Source organism: Triticum urartu, chromosome 3, assembly GCF_003073215.2.
Source record: "Triticum urartu cultivar G1812 chromosome 3, Tu2.1, whole genome shotgun sequence".
Classification (NCBI taxonomy): Eukaryota; Viridiplantae; Streptophyta; class Magnoliopsida; order Poales; family Poaceae; genus Triticum; species Triticum urartu.
The window spans coordinates 450,360,547-450,378,097 of NC_053024.1; positions in this window are offsets into that span (position 1 = coordinate 450,360,547).

Genomic DNA, 17,551 nt, shown 5'->3' on the forward strand with positions numbered 1-17,551 from the left:
GGGCGGCGATGTTGATGATGATTTATCCTTCGTGATGCCGGACTCTTGTTCGGCTTGCCGAGATGATGATCTGAAGAAGTTGAGCTCGGCTAAAGTGACGACGTGTCTAGCGCAGGTCAGCAACCGTTGAGTAATATTGCCGCACTGGTTTGACACCAGCATGATGTTGAAGATCATTTTCAAAAGATCTTAAAGTTAGTAGGATGTATTCGGGAACAAAACACAATACCCCATACAAAACTTCCTTCAAAAGGGATGTCCGAAATCCCGTTCATAAAAAAGATGAACTCGAATCGGATTCGTTTTCGCGCAGAAAACAGACCCGAAAAGTGATGCACTAATCGGAAGGTTTCCGGAGTTTGGACAGTCGGATCGAGCTGAAATTTTGAGAGGTGGTGGATATAGGAATTCTGCAGCCGATCAACGGTTGGATCTTCCAAAGGACGTCCGAGCTAGAAGCTGGACACCACGCCCTAAACTCATCCAAATCCCCATCCAGATTTGAGAGGGCTCCGGTATATCGTGGATTGCCAGAGATTCCTCCGTCAGAACTCGACGAAATTTTCCAGGGTTGTTATAGACTCAATTCCGCACAATTCCACCAAAGCGATCGTCAAAGCGATACTCGAGGAGGTGGTGGTGGCAGATACGAGTTTGCTGTCCAAAAAAAACAGCACGGTCGCTTGAGGGCAATGTTGACGTTGAGCCCCCGAGCTCCATAGATGATTCCTCCGTGATCTTGATAGAGATCGGATTTGATGTTTAATGAAGGCCCTCGTCTGAACATGGTGATCCGAACACGGGGCGCAATTCTTGGTCGAACCAAGGTGACCAGTTGAACTGGTGACGAAGACGCCGAAGTCGCAGTTGATCTGCAGGCGAGCCGTCGATCCTTTTGTCGATCACACAACGGAACTCTCAACGAAAGCACCAATGTCGGTGTCAAAACCGGCGGATCTCGGGTAGGGGGTCCCGAACTGTGCGTTTAGGCCGGATGGTAACAGGAGGCAAGGGACACGAAGTTTTACCCAGGTTCGGGCCCTCTTTATGGAGGTAAAACCCTACGTCCTGCTTGATTAATATTGATGATATGGGTAGTACAAGAGTAGATCTACTACAAGATCGGAGAGGCTAAACCCTAGAAGCTAGCCTATGGTATGATTGTTGTTCTGTATGTTGTGTATTTTATCGACTAGCCTGACCCTGGTTTATATAATGCACCAGAGGCCTACGTTAACAAGAGTCCTAGCCGAATACGCCGGTGGGGAGAAGTCCTTGTCTTGATCGCCAAGTCTTTGTGGAATCTTCCTTGTATGCGGCAGCTGTCCGAAGTGGCCCATGAGTATACGGCCATGGGGGGCCTCGGCCCAATCTAATAGATCGGGAGACGACGTGGTGAGTACCCCCTAGTCCAGGACACCGTCAGCCCAAGCTTGGAGATGCTATGTCTGATGAGAATGACATGTTTGAGAATGTATTTTCTGCAATTATAGTCCCAAGCTTGGGGAAGCTATGTTTAATGAAGATGATATTTCTAGCCTCCCAAGTTTTGATATGCAAATTTGTTATGATGATAGGATGCCTCCTACTTATGATGATTATATTGATGAAAGTGGGTTTGGAAGAGTGTCAACTTTAGGAAGTAATGATCCCACTATTTTGGAGGATGTTGAATCTTATTGTGATAATTATGAAAGTGGATTTGGAGAGGTCGTGACTTTATTTAGTAATGATTCCACTATCTTGGAAGAAGTTTCAATTGATTGTGATGAGAACAAAGTTGCTACTTATGATGATTATTGTGATGATATGTATGCTATAAAAAGTAGTGATGATTATACTTATAAAACTTGTCATGATTATGATTACCCTTTTTCTGAACATTACTCTTTTAATGTGGAAACAATTTATAGTATTCGAGTCTCTTATGATACTTCCACTATTCCGAATGAGAAGAATTTTGCTCATGTGGAGAGTAATAAAATTTCTATGCTGATAGATCATGAAAAGAATGCTTTAGGTGCTGGTTATATTGTTGAATTCATTCATGATGCTACTGAAAATTATTATGAGGGAGGAACATATGCTTCTAGGAATTGCAATAATATCAAGTTTCCTCTCTATGTGCTTAAAATCCGGAAGTTATGCTTGTTTTACCTTCCTATGCAAGTTGATTCTTGTTCCCATAAGTTGTTTGCTCACAAAATCCCTATGCACAGGAAGTGGGTTAGACTTAAATGTGCTAGTCATATTCTTCATGATGCTCTCATTTTGTTTCAATTCTTGTCTTATGTGAGCATCGTTGAAATCATCATGCCTAGTTAGGGGCGTTAAACGATAGCGCTTGTTGGGAGGAAACCCGATTTTTTTTTGCTCTTTGCTTTTTGTTCCTATTTAGTAATAAATAATTCATCTATCCTATGTTATGATTGTGTTTTTTATGTTTTAATCAGTGTTTGTGCCAAGTAAAGCCTTTAGGATCTTCTTGGGTGATTGTTATTTGATCTTGCTGTAAAAAACAGAAAGTATGCGCTCACGAGAATAATTTTCATTTTTTACCAGAGAGCGATAAAATACCAAATCCACTTGCAGTAGATTAATAAACAAATTTCCTAGGACTTCCTAATTCTCAGGATTTTTTGGGTTCCATAAGTATACGTTTGATACAGATTACTACAGACTGTTCTGTTTTTGACAGATTCTGTTTTTATCGTGTTGTTTGCTTATTTTGATGAATCTATGACTGGTATCGGAGGGTATGAACCATAGATAAGTTGGAACACAGTAGATATTACACCAATACGAATTTAGAATGAGTTCACAACAGTACCTAAGTGGTGATTTATTTTCTTACACTAACGGAGCTTACGAGTTTTCTGTTAAGTTTTGTGTTGTGGAGTTTTCATGTTTTGGGTAAAGATTCGATGGACTATGGAATAAGGAGTGGAAAGAGCCTAATCTTGGGGATTCCCAAGGAACCCCAAGGTAATATTCAAGGACAACCAAGAGCCTAAGCTTGGGGATGCCCCGGATGGCATCCCCTCTTTCGTCTTCATTCATCAGTAACTTTACTTGGAGCTATATTTTTATTCACCACATAATATGTGTTTTGCTTGGAGCGTCATTTTATTTTATTTTGTTTTGCTTGCTGTTTGAATAAAATACCAAGATCTGAAATTATTAATTGTTAGAGAGTCTTTACATAGTGCATAATTATTCGACTAGTCATTGATCTTCACTTATATCTTTTGGAGTAGTTTGTCATTTGCTCTAGTGCTTCACTTATATGTTTTTAGAGCACGGCGGTGGTTTTATTTTGAAAAAATTGTTGAACTCTCATGCTTCATTTATATTATTTTTAGAGTCTTTAGAACAGCATGGTAATTTGCTTTGGTTATGAAACTAGTCCTAATATGATGGGCATCCAAGATCGGTATAATAAAAACTTCCACATAAAGTGCATTGAATACTATGAGAAGTTTGATACTTGATGATTGTTTTGAGATATGAAGATGGTGATATTAGAGTCATGCTAGTTGAGTAGTTGTGAATTTGAGAGATACTTGTGTTAAAGTTTGTGATTCTCGTAGCATGCACGTATGGTGAACCGTTATGTGATGAAGTCGGAGCATGATTTATTTTTTATTGTCTTCCTTATGAGTGGTGGTCGGGGACGAGCGATGGTCTTTTCCTACCAATCTATCCCCCTAGGAGCATGCGCGTAATAATTTGTTTCGGTAACTAATAGATTTTTGCAATAAGTATGTGAGTTCTTTATGAGTAATGTTGAGTCCATGGATTATACGCACTCTCACCCTTCCACCATTGCTAGCCTCTCTAGTATCGCGCAACTTTCGCCGGTACCATGAACCCACCATATACCTTCCTCAAAATAGCCACCATACCTACCTATTATGGTATTTCCATAGCCATTCTGAGATATATTGCCATGCAACTTTCCACCGTTCCGTTATTATGACACACTTCATCATTGTCATATTGCTTGCATGATCATTTAGTTGACATCGTATTTGTGGCAAATCCACCATTCATAAATCTTCATACATGTCACTCATGCATCATTTCACATCCCGATACACCGCCGGAGGCATTCACATAGAGTCATATTTTGTTCTAAGTATTGAGTTGTAATTCTTGAGTTGTAAATAAATAAAAGTGTGATGATCATCATTATTAGAGCATTCTCCCATGTGAGGAAAGGATGATGGAGACTGTGATTCCCCCACAAGTCGGGATGAGACTCCGGATGAAAAATAATAAAAAAAGAGGCCAAAAAAAGAGAAAGGGCCCAAATAAAGAAAAGAGAAAAAGAGAGAAGGGACAATGTACTATCCTTTTTCCACACTTGTGCTTCAAACTAGCACCATGATCTTCATGATAGAGAGTCTCCTATGTTGTCACTTTCATATACTAGTGGGAATTTTACATTATAGAGCTTGGCTTGTATATTCCAATGATGGGCTTTCTCAAAATTGCCCTAGGTATTCATGAGCAAGCAAGTTGGATGCACACCCACTTAGTTTCTTTTGTTGAGCTTTCATACACTTATAGCTCTAGTGTATCCGTTGCATGGCAATCCCTACTCACTCACATTGATATATATTGATGGGCATCTCCATAGCCCGTTGATATGCCTAGTTGATGTGAGACTATCTTCTCCTTTTTGTCTTCTCCACAACCACCATTCTATTCCACTTATAGTGCTATGTCCATGGCTCACGCTCATGTATTGCGTGAAGATTGAAAAAGTTTGAGAACATCAAAAGTATGAAACAAATGCTTGGCTTGTCATCGGGGTTGTGCATGATTTAAATATTTTGTGTGATGAAGATAGAGCATAGCCAGACTATATGATTTTGTAGGGGTAGCTTTCTTTGGCCATGTTATTTTGAGAAGACATGATTACTTTGTTAGTATGCTTGAAGTATTATTATTTTTATGTCAATATTAAACTTTTGTCTTCAATCTTATGGATCTGAATATTCTTGCCACAATAAAGAGAATTACATGGATAAATATGTTAGGTAGCATTCCACATCAAAAATTCTGTTTTTATCATTTACCTACTCGAGGACGAGCAGGAATTAAGCTTGAGGATGCTGATACGTCTCCAACGTATCTATAATTTTTGATTGTTCCATGCTATTAAATTATATGTTTTGGATGTTTATGGGCTTTATTATACACTTTTATATTATTTTTGGGACTAACCTATTAACAGGAGGCCGAGCCCAAATTGTTGTTTTCTTGCCTATTTCAGTGTTTCAAAGAAAAGGAATATCAAACGGAGTCCAAACGGAATGAAACCTTCGGGAGAGTTATTTTTGGAATGGAAGGAATCTAGGAGACTTGGAGTATGCGTTTGGGAAGCTTCGAGGTGGCCACGAGGCAGGGAGGCGCGCCTGCCCCCTGGGCGTGCCCCCACCCTCGTGGTCCCCTCATGGCTCCCCTGACCGACTTCTTTCGCCTATATATATCCATATACCGTAAAAACTTCAGGGAGCAGAATAGATCGGGAGTTCCGCTGCCAAAAGCCTCCGTAGCCACCGAAAGCCAATCTAGACCCGTTCTGGCACCCTACTGGAGGGGGGGAATCCCTCTCCGGTGGCCATCTTCATCATCCCGGCGCTCTCCATGAAGAGGAGGGAGTAGTTCTCCCTCGGGGCTGAGGGTATGTACCAGTAGCTGTGTGTTTGATCTTTCTCTTTCTCTCTCTCTCTCTATCTCTCTCTCTCGTGTTCTTGAGTTGGCACAATCTTGATGTATCGTGAGCTTTGCTATTATAGTTGGATCTTATGATGTTTCTCCCCCTCTACTCTCTTGTAATGGATTGAGTTTTCCCTTTGAATTTATCTTATCGGATTGAGTCTTTAAGGATTTGAGAACACTTGATGTATGTCTTGCACGTGCTTATTTGTGGCGACAATGGGATATCATGTGATCCACTTGATGTATGTTTTGGTGATCAACTTGTGAGTTCCGTGACCTCGGGAACTTATGCATAGGGGTTGGCACACGTTTTTGTCTTGACTCTCCGGTAGAAACTTTGGGGCACTCTTTGAAGTTCTTTGTGTTGGTTGAATAGATGAATCTGAGATTGTGTGATGCATATCGTATAATCATACCCACTGATACTTGAGGTGACATTGGAGTATCTAGGTGATATTAGGGTTTTGGTTGATTTGTGTCTTAAGGTGTTATTCTAGTACGAACTCTATGATAGATTGAACGGAAAGAATAACTTCGTGTTATTTTACTACGGACTCTTGAATAGATCGATCAGAAAGGATAACTTTGAGGTGGTTTCGTACCCTACAATAATCTCTTCGTTTGTTCTCCGCTATTAGTGACTTTGGAGTGACTCTTTGTTGCATGTTGAGGGATAGTTATATGATCCAATTATGTTATTATTGTTGAGAGAACTTGCACTAGCGGAAGTATGAACCCTAGGCCTTGTTTCCTAGCATTGCAATACCATTTACGCTCACTTTTACCACTTGCTACCTTGCTGTTTTTATATTTTCAGATTACAAAAACCTTTATCTACCATCCATATTGCACTTTTATCACCATCTCTTCGCCGAACTAGTGCACCTATACAATTTACCATTGTATTGGGTGTGTTGGGGACACAAGAGACTCTTTGTTATTTGGTTGTAGGGTTGTTTGAGAGAGACCATCTTCATCCTACGCCTCCCACGGATTGATAAACCTTAGGTCATCCACTTGAGGGAAATTTGTCACTATCCTACAAACCTCTGCACTTGGAGGCCCAACAACATCTACAAGAAGAAGGTTGTGTAGTAGACATCACACCTAGAGTATGTTGATTTCAATAGTGATGAAGATGGCTTGCTAGGTGATGATGATTTACTTGTTGACAACACTAGTGATGAAGACTATGATGAAATTGCTATTAATCATGCTAATCAAGATGAAACGAAAAGAACTAAACACTCTTAAGTTAGCTCATGAAACTACTCTAGAGGATCATCGAGAGCTTTTAAAGACTCATGAGAAGCTACGCTTCGAGAAGCTAAATATAGAACAAGAGCATGGGTTCTTAAAAGCAATCAATGATGATCTTCGAAAGAAAAGTTCTTCTTACATTGCCAAGCGTTTACTCTTGCCTAATTATATGCCACAAGTAAAATCTAGCAACAAGAACAAGAAAGATTCTTCTTCTAGTAGTAACAATAATGATGCTAAATCAAATATTATTGCTTCTAGTAGTTCTCTTGATTCTACTAATGATTCTCTTAGCCAAGTTACACTTGAGCAAGAAATAGCTTATTGAAGGGAATTATAGAGGAAGGTGTTTGCAAGAGCCTTGCCAGAAGTAAGCAATTTGAGGAAATTGTACGCAAGCAGGGGACGCATCGGAAGAATCAAGGTGTTGGTTTTGAACAAAGGTTCAATGCCAATGGAGTTGAGTGGGAAGAAAATCAATATCCCAAGATGAAGTTTGTTCCTCAACAAGAGAAGTATGACCCCACTTCTTTCAAAGGAACACAAGCTCAAGATGATATTCCACCACAAGACCACAAGCTAAAAGGTAAAGACAAGTTTCAAGAAGAGATTGATTCATTTGAAGAAGCTCCTCAGGCCTTGGTCAAGTGGGTTCACAAGACTACGTCAAGTTCCACTACATCAAGTATGACTACAACTCCAAGGATTCCCATCAAGTTGATGTGGATCCCAAAGAAGAAGAACTAGAGAGTTCTTGTGGGTGACTCCGCCAACATACTTCACTCACATTCATTTTGGCAAGGACAATTGCAGTCAACTTCCATATCTTGCACTAGTTCATGGAGTCATGATACGTCTCCGTCGTATCTATAATTTTTGATTGTTCCATGCCAATATTATACAACTTTCACATATTTTGGCAACTTTTTATATGATTTATTGGACTAACCTATTGATCCAATGCCCAGTGCCAGTTCCTGTTTTTTGCATGTTTTTGTTTTGCAGAAAATCCATATCAAACAAAGTCCAATCGCGATAAAAATTTATGGAGAATTATTGTGTAATATATGTGATTTTTGGGACTTGGAATCAACGCAAATGAAGGCCCAAAGTGCCCAAGAGACACCAGGGCAGACCCTAGGCTCCAGGCACATGGTGGTGGGTTGTGCTCACCTCATACGCCGGTTGGGTCTCTACTTCGGGCGCAAGGAAGCTTATATCCGGGGAAAAATCGTGTTAAAATCTCAGCGCAATCGGAGTTACGGATCTCCTGGGATATAAGAAATGGTTTTTGGCCAGATCTGGCAGCGCAAAACAGAAGAGAACAGGGAGGGAGATCCAATCTCAGAGGGGCTCCCGCCCCTCCTCCACCATGGAGGCCATGGACCAGAGGGGGAACTCTCCTCCCATCTAGGGGGGAGGCCAAGGAATAAGAAGAATAAGGGGGCTCTCTCCCCCTCTCTCCCGGTGGCGCCGGAGTGCTGCCGGTGCTAGGCTCGTGACGAGGATCTACATCAACAATCTTGCTACCGTCAACACCAACTTTCCCCCCTCTATGCAGTGGTGTAACCTCCCTTCTCACCACTGTTATCTCTACTTAAAAATGGTTCTCAACTCCATATATTATTTCCCAATGATATTTGGCTATCCTATGATGTTTGAGATCCGTTTTGTCCTATGGGTTAATCGTGATCTTGGTTGGTATGATTGTATGTTTTATTTATGGTGCTGTCCTACAGTTCCCTCCGTCTCGCGCAAACGTGAGGGGTCCCCGCTGTAGGGTGTTGCAATACGTTCATGATTTGCTTAGGGTGGATTGGAGAGTGACAGAAGCTTAAACCCAAGTAGGTGGGTTGTTGCGTATGGGATAAAGAGGACTTGATACTTAATACTATGGTTGGGTTTCACGACTTTAATGATCTTTAGTAGTCGCGGATGCTTGCTAGAGTTCCAATCATAAGTGCATATGATCCAAGTAGAGAAAGTATGTTAGCTCATGCCTCTCCCTCATATAAATTTGCAAGAATGATTACCGGTACTTGTTATCGATTACCTAGGGACAAATGACTTTCTTGTTGACAAAAGCTATCCATTTTTATTACCTTGCAATTTATTCTTAGTTTTATTCTCTCAAAGTACTCATAGTGTTATTCTTGCAAAATAGTTTCATACTTGTTTTAGCTAAAGCAAACGTCAAGTGTGCATAGAGTTGTATCGGTGGTCGATAGAACTTGAGGGAATATTTGTTCTGCCTTTAGCTCATCGTTGGGTTCGACACTCTTATTTATCAAAGAATGCTACAAATGACCCCCTATACTTGTGGGTTATCAAGACATTTTTCTGGCGCCGTTGTCTGGGAGCAATGGGGTGAATATTCTCGTGTGTGCTTGTTTGCTTTATTACTAAGTAGTTCTTATTTCCTGTTCTAATTTGTTCTGTATCTTTTAGTTATGGATACGGAACACGAAATTGCTTTATTACTAAGTAGTTCTTATTTCCTGTTCTAATTTGTTCTGTATCTTTTAGTTATGGATACGGAACACGAAACACGAAAAAAAATTAGTGGTACTTGCTACTCATGGAGATGAGGAACCTCCTGAAACCCTCAATGCTTGTTATGTGAAAAATATTATGCACTATTTTGATAATCCTGAGAAAACCCCATTTAATAAGATAATGGGAGTAACATTGGATCAACGTGAATACTTTAGGGATTATCACTTGACTCAAAAAGGGGAACTGCTGTGGGATCAAATTCATATGTTGCATTGGTATGCTTGGAATTTATGCCAGTGATATGATTATACTTGTTGCTCTAGGATGAATGCTCCACACCTTCCCTTTTCATGCAAATTTAATGATAATAAAACCTTGGCTTCTTATGCCAATGGTAGATATGATTATTATGATGTGGAATGAAAACAAGAATTTGTTGCTTTCAAGGGTGCTTATGAAATTGAATCTTTGTTTTGAAGCATGAAGCTTTTGATGATGATGTTTATAGACCTGATAATTTTGCCATCCTTAAGTATTGCTATGATAATTATAAATACAATTCTGATATTGATGAATTTATTGGGAAAGTCTCCACTATCCAAGAAGAGACTAATATTTTGCAAGAGTCTATGGAAGAAGAAATTGATGAAACTGTGAGCTCATTGGATGAAAAAAGATGATGAAGAGAGTGAAGAACAGAAGGAGGAAGAGCGGATTAGCTACCATGCCCTCCTTATAATGAGAGTAACCCTCCAACTCATACATTATTTAATGTCCCTTCATGCTTATCGAAGGATGAATGCTATGATAATTGCTATGATCCTGTTGATTCTTTCAAAATATCCCTTTTGGATGAACTTGATGCTTGCTATGCTTGTGGCCAAGATGCCAGTATGAATTATGCTTATGGAGATGAACTTGCTATAGTTCCTTATGTTAAGAATGAAATTGTTGCTATTGCACCCATGCATGATAGTCCTATTATCTTTTTGAATTCTCCAAACTACACTATATCGGAGAAGTTTGCACTTATTAAGAATTACATTGATGGGTTGCCTTTTACCGTTGCACATGATGATTTTGATGAGTATACTATGCATGTGATTTCTGCTCCTACTTGCAATTATTATGACAGAGAGAGACTACATCTCCACCTCGCTATGTTTCCAACACGATAGAATTGCAAGAAACTTCTTATGCTATGTATTGGCCTTTACTGGATGTGCATGAATTGTTCTTGTATGGCATGCCGATGCATAGGAAGAGATTTAGACTTCGTCATTGCATGATATATGTTGCTTTGTGCTCATTACTAAATTCCAAATCATTGTTAATTAAAATTGGCTTTGATATACCTTGGGATCCGGGTGGATTCATCACTTGAGCACTCTATGCCTAGCTTAATGGCTTTAAAGAAAGTGCTACCAAGGAGACAACCCGGAAGTTTTGGAGCGTCATTTATTTCTATTGAGTGCTTTTATAAAGTTTAAAAACAAAAAAATATATAGAGGGGAACTTAAAAACTTTTTCACAAAAGAGAAGCGATTGGAAGTTATGCATCGGAGAAGTGAGGGTCGACCTTGAACACTTGTGTTCATGCTCATGGAAACAATGTAGAATTTTTCATCAAGATTCTCATAAAAATAATTATCCCCTTGTACAATCCATTGTATTGTAAAATTATTGTGCCAAGATTTGCCTTTAGGATGATCAGATCGCTTGTTGGTATGTGCGGTGTAAAAACAGATATTTGGCCGTAGCGCATGAATTTTCATTTTTTTTACTGGAATGTCAAACGTTTCTGAAACGTTTTGCATAGTCTTGCTATACAAATTGTTTGTTTTTTTCCTAATTTTTCAGAATTTTTGGAGTACCAGAAGTATGGTAGATGTTCAGATTGCTACAGGCTGTCATGTTTAAGACATATTCTATTTTTTCATGCATTGTTTTGCTTGTTTTGATGAAACTATTGATTCTATCGGTGGTATAAGCCATGGAAAAGTTATAATATTGTAGCTACAATGCAAAAACAAAATATGAATTGGTTTTCAATAGTACTTAAAGTAGTGATACTAACAGATCTTACCGAGCTTTCTGTTGAGTTTTGTGTGGATGAAGTGATCAAAGAACGAGGAGATCTCGATATGAGAAGAAGGAGGAGAGGCAAGAGCTCAAGCTTGTGGATGTGCAAGGCACCCCAAGTAAATATCCAAGGAGACTCAAGCGTCCAAGCTTGGGGATGCCCCGGAAGGCATCCCATCTTTCTTCAACAAGTATCGGTATGCTTTCGTTCTCGTTTCATTCATGTGATATGTGTGAATCTTGGAGCCTCTTTTGTGTTTAGTTTTCATTTTTCTTTTATGCACCATGCTGGTATGCGATAGTCCATGGTTGATTTATAGAATGATCATTGCACTTCACTTATATCTTTTGGGTATGGCTTTATAGAATGCTTCTGTTGGGGAACGTAGTAATTTCAAAAAAAAAATCCTACGCACACGCAAGATCATGGTGATGCATAGCACCGAGAGGGGAGAGTATCGTCTATGTACCCTCGTAGACCGTAAGTGGAAGCATTATGACAACGCGGTTGATGTAGTCATACGTCTTCACGATCGACCAATCTAGTACTGAAGATACGGCACCTCCGCGATCTGCACACGTTCGGCTCGGTGACATCCCGCGAACTCATGATCCAGTAGAGCTTCGAGGGAGAGCTTCGTCAGCACGATGGCATGATGACAATGATGATGTTGCTACCGGAACAGGGCTTCGCCTAAGCACCGCTATGATATTACCAAGGTGGATTATGGTGGAGGGGGCACCGCACACGGCTAAAGATCAATGATCAACTTGTGTGTCTATGGGGTGCCTCCCTCCCCCGTATATAAAGGAGTGGGGGAGGGGAGGGTCGGCCCTCCTATTGCGCGCCCCATGGGGAGTCCTACTCCCACCGGGAGTAGGATTCCCCCCTTTCCATGTAGTAGGAGTAGGAGAAGGAAGGAGGAAAGAGGGAGAAGGAAAGGGGGGCACCCCCCTCCTAGTCCAATTCGGACTCCAATTCGGACCAGAGGGAGAGGGGGCACGCGGCCTGCCCTGGCAGCCCCTCCTCTCTTTCCACTAAGGCCCATAAGGACCATTAAACTCCCTGGGGGGTTCCGGTAACCCCTCGGTACTCCAGTATATGCCCGAACTTCACTCGGAACCCTTCCGATGTCCAAACATAGTCGTACAATATATCGATCTTTATGTCTCGACCATTTAGAGACTCCTTGTCATGTCCGTGATCAAATTCGGGACTCCGAACTACCTTCGGTACATCAAAACACATAAACTCATAATACTGATCGTCACCGAACGTTAAGCGTGCGGACCCTACGGGTTCGAGAACTATGTAGACATGACCGATACATGTCTCCGGTCAATAACCAATAGTGGAACCTGGATGCTCATATTGGTTCCTACATATTCTACGAAGATCTTTATCGGTCAAACTGCATAACGATATACGTTGTTCCCTTTGTCATTGGTATGTTACTTGCCCGAGATTCGATCGTTGGTATCTCAATACCTAGTTCAATCTCGTTACCGGCAAGTCTCTTTACTCGTTCCGTAATGCTACATCATGTAACTAACTCATTAGCTACATTGCTTGCAAGGCTTATAGTGATGTACATTACCGAGAGGGCCCAGAGATACCTCTCCGACAATTGGAGTGACAAATCCTAATCTTGATCCATGCCAACTCAACAAACACCATTGGAGACACCTGTAGAGAACCTTTATAATCACCTAGTTACGTTGTGATGTTTGGTAGCACACAAAGTGTTCCTACGGTATTCGGGAGTTGCATGATCTCATAGTCATAGGAACATGTATAGTTATGGAGAAAGCAATAGCAACAAATTAAACGATCATCGTGCTAAGCTAACAGATGGGTCAAGTCAATCACATCATTCTCTAATGATGTGAACCCGTTAATCAAATGACAACTCATGACTATGCTTAGGAAACATAACCATCGTTGATTCAACGAGCTAGTCAAGTAGAGGCAAACTAGTGACACTCTGTTTGTCTATGTATTCACACATGTACTAAGTTTCTGGTTAATACAATTCTAGCATGAATAATAAACATTTATCATGATATAAGGAAATATAAATAACAACTTTATTATTGCCTCTAGGGCATATTTCCTTCAGCTTCATGTGCTTCACTTATATCATTTGAAGTGTGGATTGCCTGTTTCTCTTCACATAGAAAACCATTGTTTGTAGAATGCTATTTTGCTTCACTTATATTTATTAGAGCATGATCTTTTGTAGAAAGAGTTAAACTCTCATGCTTCACTTATACCTATTTAGAGAGTTAACATGAATGGGTCAATTGCATGGTTAGTCATAAAATCATACATAAAACTTGTGGATCACTAAATATGATATGTTTGATTCCTTGCAATAGTTTTGCGATATAGAGATGGATGTCGGTGTCAAAACCGGTCGATCTCAGGTAGGGGGTCCCGAATTGTGCGTCTGAGGATCGAAGGAAACAGGAGACAAGGGCGACACGATGTTGACCCAGGTTCGGGCCCTCTTAATGGAGGTAAAACCCTACGTCCTGCTTGAGTGTATTTGATGAATATAGGGGTTACAAGAGTAGATCTACCTCGAGATCGTAATGGCTAAACCCTAGATGTCTAGCCTATGTGATTTGTGTTAGCCTCTATGGACTAAACCCTCCAGTTTATATAGACACCGGAGGGGTCTAGGGTTGTACAGAGTCGGTTTACAGAGAAAGAAAATAATACATCCGAACGCTAGGCTTGCCATCCACACAAAGGAGAGTCCCATCTGAACACGGGGAAAGGTCGTCTGCCTTGTATCTTCACGGCCCACCAGTCCGGCTCATATCAAATTGTCCGGACACCTGATGACCCCTTAGACCAGGACTCACTCAGTAGCCCCTGAACCAGTCTTCAATGACGATGTATTTGGCTCGTTAATTGTCTTCGGGATTGCAAGGCAGGTTCCTTCTCCGCATACAAAGCAGTCTCTTGAACAAAATATCTATATCCGGCTCCGCATTATAGCTACAACCCTAAACCACAAGGGCATAATATTTAATAAAGCATATCTTCTAACAGCTTCTTCAGCGAAACGTTATGTCTGGCCTTTTTATTATTTCTAACCTTTTTGGCCTCCTGCTTCGTGTTTCGAGGTGTGGCCTTCATTGACACGTCCTATCAAAGCAGAGATCGTGCCCCTTATTACGGGATTTTCATCAATATGGGTTTGGGTAATCCAACCATGCCGTTCACACGACCCCTTGGGGATAGGCGAGTTTTAAAGCTAGTGGGGGGCGCTTGATATTCACTATCTATATAAGCGGATAAAGATCCATTCTTTACCCCATGCCTTCTTCCTTCCTCAGCCTTCCCGTCCTTGAGCTCCACCGCCCAAATTTCAACCTTTCCTACTGCCCAACTCTCCTAGCCATGTCCGAATCCGGTTAACAGGGCAAGTGCGTGCCTCCTCCATCACGGAGAAGGACATCAAGGAGCTTTGGGAGGCGAAGTATTTAACCGTGGAAATCACACACCGGCTCCCGGCCAAAGAGCAAATCGTCCCCACACCAGAGCCCGGTGAGAGGGTTGTATTCATCCCCCACTTTCTCCACGGACTAGGGTTTCCCCTCCACCCTTTTGTCCGTGGCCTCATGTTCTATTACGGGCTGGATTTCCACGATCTAGCCCCAAACTCCTTCCTTCACATCTCGGCGTCCATCGTCATGTGTGAGGCGCTCTTCTGCATTCCTCCGCACTTCGTCCTGTGGCTTAAGGTTTTCAATGTGAAGCCGGAGGTGGTTGACGGGCAGCACGCCAACTGTGACGGCGCCATGGTGAGCAAACTCCCCAACACCACTTGGCCCAAGGGGGCCTTCGTGGAGATCGTGAAGGTGTGGTAGCAGGAGTGGTTCTATATCACCGAGCCTCGTGGTACCAAATGGGCGGCTGCCCCTGAATTTAGATCTGGGCCTCCCATGCGGCTTGTGTCTTGGACCAACAAGGGTCTAGACTGGGCATCGACCGATGAAGTGATGACACTGCAAAAGTGCATCAAGAGTATGGTAAAGAAACACACCAGTCTCACCGACGTGATTCAGGTGATGCTCTTCCGCCGGATCCTCCCATGCCAACGCCGACCTCTCCACATGTGGGAGTTTAATCTGGACGGCCCCCAGACCCTGAAGCGCTTATTCGGTACAACGCATGAAGAGATCTGGAAATTGCTTTTTAAAGCCCAGAAGTCGTGGCCGGAGAAGACCGAGGATATTGGTCTTGACAACGCGCATCCGGCAACTGGGGTAAGCTTCTTACTTCCGAACATAATTTTGATCCATAAGTCAAGGGGTATACTAAGACACCTGTCGGTGTCAAAACTGGCGGATCTCGGGTAGGGGGTCCTGAATTGTGCGTCTAAGGCGGATGGTAACAGGAGGCAGGGGACACGATGTTTTACCCAGGTTCGGGCCCTCTTGATGGAGGTAAAACCCTACGTCCTGCTTGATTATTCTTGATAATATGTGTAGTACAAGAGTTGATCTACCACGAGATCGGAGAGGCTAAACCCTAGAAGCTAGCCTATGGTATGATTGTTTGTTGTCCTACGGAGTAAAACTCTCCGGTTTATATAGACACCGGAGGGGGCTAGGGTTACACAAAGTCGGTTACAAAGGAGGAGATATTCATATCCGTATTGCCTAGCTTGCCTTCCACGCCAAGTAGAGTCCCATGCGGACACGGGACGAAGTCTTCAATCTCGTATCTTCATAGTCCAACAGTCCGGCCAAAGGATATAGCCCGACTGTCCGGAGACCCCCTAATCCAGGACTCCCTCAGTAGCCCCTGAACCAGGCTTCAATGACGATGAGTCTGGCAAGCAGTGTTGTCTTCAGTATTGCAAGGCGGGTTCCTCCTCCGAATACACCATAGAAGAGTTTGAATACAAGGATAGTGTCCGACCCTGCAAAATAAGTTCCACATACCACCGTAGAGAGAATAATATTTCCACAAATCCAATCTGCTGACACGTTATGACATCATGCCATGGCCCGGTAATTATTCGAACCATTTTTCCTTAACCAGCCCCGCACATAACGCGAGGCGGTTTCTTGACACGCCTTGTCAAAGCAGAGATCGTGTTCCCCTTATTACGGGATTATCATCAATACGGACATGGGTAACCCAACTGCGCCATCAATTATGACACTTGGGGGATAAGCGAGTTTTACCAGGCTAGTGGGGGCACATAGTTTAGTCCGCCCTTATAAAGGGATAAGATCTCACCTTTTTCTACCCACGCCTTCTTCCTCCTTGCTCATCCATTCTCGCGCACTCGAGCTCCAGCGCCCAAGTCTGCATCCTCCTCCTCAACTCTCTCCAAACATGTCCGGAGTGGGAGGCAAGTGGATGGCCTCCTCCATCACGGAGGGGCACATCAAAAAGTTGCGCGGAGCCGGATACTTAGCCGCGGACATCGCGCACCGGCTGCCAGCCGCGGGGCAGGTCATCCCTACCCCAGAACCTCACGAGAGGGTGGTCTTCCTCCCCCACTTCGTCCGCGGACTAGGGTTTCCCCTCCTTCCATTTGTCCGCGGCCTCATGTTCTATTATGGGCTGGACTTTCACGATCTGGCCCTGAACTTCATCCTCAACATCTCAGCGTTCATCATCGTGTGCGAGGCTTTCCTCCGCATCCGGCCCCACTTCAGCCTATGGCTGAAGACCTTCAATATCAAGCCGAAGGTTGTAGGCGGCCAACAAGCGGACTGCGGCGGAGCCATGGTGGGAAAAATGCCCAATGTTGCATGGCTCGAGGGCTCCTTCGTGGAGACCGTAAAGGGGTGGCAGTCGAGGTGGTTCTACATCACCGAGCCGCGCGACACCAACTGGGTGGCGGCCCCCGAGTTTCGATCCGGAATCCCCATGCGGCTCACTTCCTGGAAGGAGAAGGGCCTGTCCTGGGGTTCATCGATGGAGCTGGATGGACTCCAGAAATGTATCCGG